At 43.3% G+C, this 6000-nt stretch overlaps 1 protein-coding gene across 1 annotated transcript in view; it reads right to left on the reverse strand.

Annotated features, from left to right (window-relative positions):
- UPF2 (UPF2 regulator of nonsense mediated mRNA decay) overlaps positions 1 to 4198 on the reverse strand; it is a 91440-nt gene extending 87242 nt beyond the window's left edge. The window contains exon 1 of the mRNA XM_065871857.1: positions 4132 to 4198. The gene's annotated coding sequence lies outside the window, so the exon portion shown is untranslated. The remainder of the gene's footprint in view (positions 1 to 4131) is intronic.
- Positions 4199 to 6000: the final 1802 nt, after the last annotated feature.

The raw sequence follows: 6000 nt of genomic DNA on the forward strand, positions 1-6000 counted from the left end.
AAGTTTAAACGCAGCATCCCTGCCTTCTATCCAGTAGATGCCAGTAGTATCTCCCCAGTTTTAAAAACCAAAAATTACTCTGGACATCTCCAAATGTCCCCTGGGAGGAAAATCACCACCAGTTGAAAACCACTGCACTAGCCACATGTGGCTACTTACATTGTAAATTAATTAAAATTAAACAGAATTTGATATTCAGTTCTCCAGTCACTATCCATATTTCAAGTGCTCAACTCTACTAGTGGGTACGGACAGTGCAGATACAGAACATTTTCATCATCACAGAAGATTCTTTTGGAGAGCACTGGTCTATAGTACAGGTTCCATACAATTAACTGTAAATAAACTCTGGAACAAAAAATGTATTCCCCATCAAAATTCATGATTTTCTTTTCTAAAAATACATCTCTACTTAGAACTTAATGTCCTCATATAATTTCTTTTATGGACAGTACTTCATGTTTTAATTCCTAAATCATCTGAAAGTTGTACCCAAGATAATCAAAATACTTTCCATTTAAGAAGTATAGAATGACTTTACCTAGTTTTTTTTTTTACAAGCTAAAGACAGAGTACTCTTTAAGTATTTTCAAATATAGGTTTTAAATTACATCAATAAAAACTAGGTTAGCAAACATTTGCAATAATATTTTATAGACACAAAGCATTTATTTCATCCCTCTAATAAAATATTACCACAGAAAGACAATCTAAGCCAACAGAAGCACTTTCAGTAATTTTTGGAGGCACATGCCATAGTCTGTACCTTCTCTCAGCCACCTCTTCCTTTCCCTTTCTCTGTTTTTACTCTTATTCTCCTCCACTTCCATGTTCTATGCATTTTTTTTGGACAATGACACCCAAAGGCTTTAGTTAACACCATTGGTAGAACTTGAACAAAAAAAGGCTGTTAATCCTGTTCAAACAATCATTAAAATATATAAGAGCATAACTACATATTTACGTGGTAAGATACTGTTAATATTTATATTATCTGGGAAGTGTAGTTATCAATTTCTCATGCAGCTTCAATTAAATAACCACCTTTGCCCCAAAGCAAGCAAACTTTCAAAAGATTGAATACTAATAGCTACTACTCACTGGTACCAGAGTAAACATTTTACATACATTATCTCATTTGATACTAAAATCTTTATGAGGTGGGTATTACTTTCCCTATTTTATAAATGAGTAAATGGAGACCTGACCAGGTAACCTGACCAAGGCCGCCACAGCTAGTGACAGAACTGGAATCTGAACTCATACTCTTAACTCAAGTTATGAAGAACCTTTAGAATATGAAACTGTCAGCTGGAAAACTTGACAACAGATACTGACTACAACAAATCAGAATTACGTATCTCAGAGTAGAAAGAGTCCCTGATAATGGCTATGCAGTTTTCACATGATGTTTCAACTTCTGGCATATTCTCTGCTAAAATATATGGGGACAGGTAATTCCTAGGTAACAAGATAATCTTACTTAGGAATATTTGTAATTCTATGCAAAAAATAATAATAATGTTTATACAGAATTTGTATTTTGTTGTGAAGCAGCAACCAGCAACATTTCAGCTGATACGAGGAAGTGTAGTTCTCAGGATATAAAAAAGAATGGCATCAAATTTTATAATTGATATCTCATCTATGAAGATGAAATTAGACATTAAGTTCTGTTAAAACATTAAGAAATTCACTCGGAATCTGACAAATTCATAAAGGATCATCATTTATTAGCACAAGAGTCTCCCAGACTTTTGTGACTCTCCACAGTACTCAATTATTCAACAGATTTTTAAGTGCCTTCTACATCAAACTGTAGTAGTCATTCATGAATAAAATTCTGCTCTAAAGCATGGCAAAACAGATTCTCAGTAAGACCCTTAAGTCTTGGGAGTGGTATCTCCTTTGAATCATTTCATCCCTGTATTACAAATATATACCCAAAGTACACTTGGAACTAAATTTCAGTGAACAAAAAATACGATGGAAATCTAAAGGTTCATGTAGAGGCAGCAATGCAATATGTGAAAGTTAATATGAGCTTTAAAGTCAGAGTTTTAAGTTTGCATCCCAACTCTGCAAACTGCTAGCTATGGCAACTGGCCAATGTAACTTCTCTGAGTCTATTCATCAATAAAATGGAACTATTGCTACCTCTCTGGAATTACAGACTTCTTAAATTTCTAAACCAGTAGCAGCATGAGGAAGGCATTCAACAAATGTTTATTCTCTTTCACAGAGAACACTGAAAAGTTCATCCTAAAATGAGAGATTTTTCAAGTTAGGAGTACTAGATTTTACCTCCTCCAATTCTCAATCTTTACGTTGAGTGACCTGCCTTAGATTACACAACTAGTTTAGTGGCTGGGTTGAAACTCTGTGTCCAGTGCTCTTTTCCACTATACGCCCTGACTCTAAGATTTAGAAAGACAAATAAAAGATACGAACAACATGATTCAGATCAGTATGCATTTGTACCACATCAAGTTTCAAAAACTGAACTGTGTTAATTTATATTTAATGAAATGCTCGAATTTCTTTAAATTATTTTAATAAACTCATGCTTTAATAAACATCTATTTTACCTAAAATGTTTCACAAGTTTTTCAAATAAAAACTAAAACTTTTAAATAGATTCTATCTCAAAATAAGGTAAAAATTAGTGACCTTTTAATTGGATATGATTAGCTCTTACAAGCTATTTTACTGAGTATAATTACATTCACACAGTCCTTAAAAGGAAGCCATGCTTTAAAACCACCTTCCTAGCTCCCAAAATAGTGTCTTGGCCTTTGGGCTGTATATTTTCTTTGGTTTTCTAAATATACTCTGAACTTCCAGAAGAAAGTAAAAACTGCTTTACTGGCAAAACAGGTACTAGCAATGGCGTGTACGGGGAGAGTGCAGAGAAAGGGGTGTTTCCCTTTCAAAGATATTCCTTCGCAAACTACCATATGGACGATGTATGAAATCACAAAGAGACTGCTCTGAAAATACTCCAGAGTAAAAGAATGCTGTTTTTTCTTTTCATTCTCGGTTATTCATTCAAAATGTTCTAAGGGCAGAACCGCACAGGGGCATTACCTCCCAGTCTTCGACTTTAAAGAACGTCCTCAGTATAAAGGACTCTTTCAAAGCTTTTACAAATTTCACCAGAGTTCAAAAACGATTTTCTCGAGGAGTTGTACAGTCCTCATGAACACGGAACAACTCTGCTAAAGGAGCAATGCGAGTAATAGTTTTCCTCAGGTCTGAGGCATCACTGCGTACAAGCCCCAAGGGAGCAAGAGAACTGACGGTTCGGTCCAGAGTGTCCCCTCAAGCCTGAAAGCTGGCTCTGCTTGGCCAACCTGGAGACCAAACACCCCACGATCGTCCGGTTACTTCAACAGGGCCAACAAGAGAAGACCAGGAGGCCCGGCATGAAGGCAAAGTGAGGAATCACCAGCCCACGGGACTAAAAAACAAAGTACACCCACTAATGCCTGCCCCAATACACCCAAACCCCTTCCCCTACACCCTCGTCTCCCACAACCCCCTGCTCTTGCTCCACACGCCTCTGCCCGACACGCTTCCCCACCACAGCTCCCCTTCCCACGCGGGTCCACGGTCACCTTCGCGCACCATCCCTGCCCCAACCCGAACTTCGCACCCCACACTCCCTCACCGACGGAGCCCGACACGCTCCGGCCAGTCTCCCCGCTCCACATCCTCCCACACACACACCCTCCCCACTTCCTCGCCCTCGCTTCCCTCCCGGCTCCCCGAGCGCTTTCCCCAACCTCCCCTCGCTCTCCTCCACACCCCCAAACGGCTGCAGCCCGTCACGGCGGGCTCCCCGCCTCCGGCCCCGAGGCCCGGCCCGGGCATGTGGGGCAGGCACCCCCTCAACCGCACCTCCTGCCTGCCCCGGGCCAGGGGCTCCCGCGTTGATGGGAGCCTCCGGAGGAGAGGGGTGTGAGGACGACGCCGGACCCGCGGTCCGGCTCCTGCTCGCCACCCCCGGAGCGCTGGGGTGCGGAGGCGCCTCTTGGGTCCCCCAGGGAGTACGAGTCCAGGCCGGTGCCCCCCAGCCCCGCTTCCTCCCGATCGTTGGAGCGGAGGGGAAGGAGGTTCCCCGGGACTCACCTCGAGCCTGTTGTCAACATTAGCCCCGGGTTTCCCAGCACCAACTCCAGCGCTCGGGCTCTCCCCTCCCCTCCCCCAACCTAGCTCGCAGCCGAGGGCCCGCCTTCCCTCAGCTCCCCCTCCTCCCTCCACCCGCCGGCCCTCCCGCCCGCCACTCACCAGCGCGGCCGGGCTGCGAGTGGGGGCGGGGCGGAGGGAGGTGGAAAGGAAGCAGCTTTCCGTGCGATTGCCAGATCGAAAACAGCCCGGTGCTTCCTTCCGCCGGCATCCCCACGCGCTTAGCTTAGCTCCGGGGTGGAGAATAGCGAGTAAATACTCAGAAAGGTGCCACACACATAGCGACTGCTTCAAATTGCCCTGTCAATGAGAGGAGCGAATTTTTCAGACAGGCAGTCCTCAGGGCAGCCACAACCAGCACCTCTAGCCAGGACCTCAAGGGAGGGGAGGAATGTTCCGAGGACCGGAGGCAGGAAGTGGATTGGTCGCCAGGAAAGGGAAAGCGCCTGAATTGGAGGTGCGCAAGCGCAGGCACTGAGGGTGGGGGGGGGGGGAAGGGGAGGAAAGCGAGAAGGGGGCGGGGCGGAGCTAACAGGAGGTGAGGAAGGGTGGTGGCACAGTAGGCGAGTTACGGAGCGCCATTAAGGACAAATTTAGCCACGTGCTTCTCATGGGCGTTTCTTGGAGCTAACGTAAGGAAGAGCTCTAAGAAGGGAAAGTTTGATTGGACTAATTCCTGGGGTGAAGTTAAAGATTTAGGAAGTTGAAAACTGGAGAGGCTAAAGAATATGGCTGGTGAGGAAGGTACAAAGTGGTAAGGAACGGGTCTAGATTTAAGAAAGTCCCGTGGGGGAATTTCCAGAAGCAGTTTTAGGTGTTCGACCTAAAAGTACCCCAGGGTGAAGAAGAACCAGAGCTTTTTTCATACAGATCTTAGAAAGTACCCTGTTCTAGCAAGCAACTTCTTAAAATTACAGTGGAATGACCTCCTGGAATTATTGAATGAAATCACCAGCTTAAAAAATTGGCCAGTGTTGCCATTTCTTCTGAAATGTGAGACCAAGTCAACTTTTTAAAATGGCTCAGCTTATCTAAACAACTTATTTTCTTTTAAATTGATGAACTCGTGCATCTGGCCTCCGATTTTTATCAAAACGGTGCTAGGGTTTGCCAACAGAATCTGGGTGTTAAGTACAGGCCGGCTTTGACTGGTCAGGAGCCAAAGGAACAAAGGTGCAGAACTGGTCTTGATTCTTGCTTGATGTGCGGCGCCCCGCCCACAAAATAAGCTACTAGCAACCTCAAATCCTTGACGCAGGTCTAGGTTCACGTGTGTTCAGCTTTTGCCCTTTGCCTCTATTTACTGTTTTTTACTTACCATTTATTCTTTTTTTTTAATTGTTGAGGTATAATTGATTTACAATGTTATATAAGATTCGGGTGTACAACATAGTGATTCACAATTTTTAAAGATTGTATTCTATTAATAATTATTACAAAATGTTGGCCGTATTCCCTGTACTGTACAATATATCCTTGTAACTTATTTATTGTACATAGAATTTATACCTCTTAATCCCTTACCCCTACCTTGCCCCTCCGCCTGGCCCCCCTTGCCCTACTGGTGACCACTAGTTTGTTCTCTGTATCTGTGAGTCTGTTTCTCTTTTGTTGTATTCACTAGTTTGTTTTCTTTTTTAGATTCCACATACAAGTGATAACCTACAGTATTTGTCCTTCTCTGTCTGACTTATTTCACTAAGCATAAAGCCCTCCAAGTCCATTGTGTTTTTGCAAATGGCAAAATTTCGTTCTTTTTTATGGCTGAGTAGTATTCCATTGTATGTATATACCACATCTTTCTCCATTCAT

The sequence above is a fragment of the Phocoena phocoena genome, chromosome 2 (genome assembly GCF_963924675.1).
Source record: "Phocoena phocoena chromosome 2, mPhoPho1.1, whole genome shotgun sequence".
NCBI lineage: Eukaryota > Metazoa > Chordata > Mammalia > Artiodactyla > Phocoenidae > Phocoena > Phocoena phocoena.